Below are 1,634 nucleotides of genomic sequence, written 5' to 3' on the forward strand. Positions count from 1 at the left end.
ATTCAAAATCCCTATAAAATGAAGAATGGTAAATTCTTAAGGTAAATTTTTTTATATTTCTTAGTTGATAATCAAAAAAGTATATAAATAATATTAAAGTGTATTTAAAATACTTATTATTTAAATAATTCTGATTTACGAAAATTAAATTACTTTGTCAAAAAAAAAATTGTTAAATATGATCGATTTTTGACATTTCATACAGAAACTTAAATAACATATTTTACAGTTTATTATAAATTATTTGATATTTTTATCAAGTTCAAATCACAAATTCAGTCTTCAAAAATAAATATTAATCGCTCTTTTTATATTTCTTAAAGAGATGACTCCTTTTTTAAATATTTTGTAATGCCTGGTCAATGTAACCTTTTTCATGTACTCTCAATTTATAATATCTTTTTTTATATGAAATTAAGTTATTTTTTACAAATCATTGTGCATTTCGTAATCCCAAAACATGTAAGAATATTTTTCAGAAGTATTGAAATTTTTTATAAAGGTCAAAAATACATTAGACGAAATAAAATGGTTTGACCCAATAATTAAATTAAATTACTTTACTTATTGCATTTAACATTTTACGTAATTCTTAAATTACGTGGTAATTTTTTAATAATTTTTTATTCATAGTAAGAAGTATAATAGTATTTTAATAGGAACCAAATTATTATTGAGATTAAAGTTTAAATTTTGTTTATAATTTTAATTTGTTTAAATAATTTATTATTTACAAAATTAGACAATTATGTTAAATTGTTATTATTAAATTTAATAAAAATAAAAAATGAACAACTGAAAAATAAAATATTAATTTTTTTCAATAAATTTATATTTATAAACATTCATAAACTTTTTTTATAATTTTTTTCAACTTTATGTCAAAAAAGCAATGTTGGCAAAAAGCGTTGTGAACAATAATTTTTCTATACTCAGCCAGCACTTACCGCCGTGGCTTGTCCAAGCTTTGGCGAAACAAAAATTCTGTACACGGAGAAAAATGGAAAAATGATTTATGCAGTCAGTGTAGTACTCCTTTATAGAATAATATGTGACAGGTACACACTATAGTATTAGAAGTTTCACAGCTGAACACTTTGGGACTCAACACAAGTAATCCCATTCATCAGCTTTTAAACAAGACTGTTTATATAGTCTAAGAGGGAATAAGAGTATAAAAAATTGGAATGAGAAATTTCTTTCTCATGTAATTGTTAAAAGAACGCGGCAGTGTACAAAACACAAGTCAATAATAGAAGCGAATATTGAACAACTAGTACTCAGTCCAGTTCTTTCGAAAAATGAACGCCGTGCACATAAAGTAGATACCTACTCGAAAACCACAAGTTATTCTGTCTCTCTTACACTAATGGTCGTTCACTTATCTTACCGTTTCACTTACTCTTACTACTCTCAACTATTATGCAGTGCAGTTAAGTTAATTAAATTATTAAATATTGCTGTGAGAATAATTAATTATACATTTCATTCAAGGTCAATTCACTATTTTGTACACGGAAAAAAAAGAATAATCAAATTTACCATGAGGAGTGTCAAACTTGAAAAAGGTTAAGAAAAAATTAATGTTTTTTATTTATTTATTATTAAATTCTAATAACCGTATAAAATTTAAA

Source organism: Leptopilina heterotoma, unplaced genomic scaffold (genome assembly GCF_015476425.1).
Source record: "Leptopilina heterotoma isolate Lh14 unplaced genomic scaffold, ASM1547642v1 Lhet_247, whole genome shotgun sequence".
NCBI lineage: Eukaryota > Metazoa > Arthropoda > Insecta > Hymenoptera > Figitidae > Leptopilina > Leptopilina heterotoma.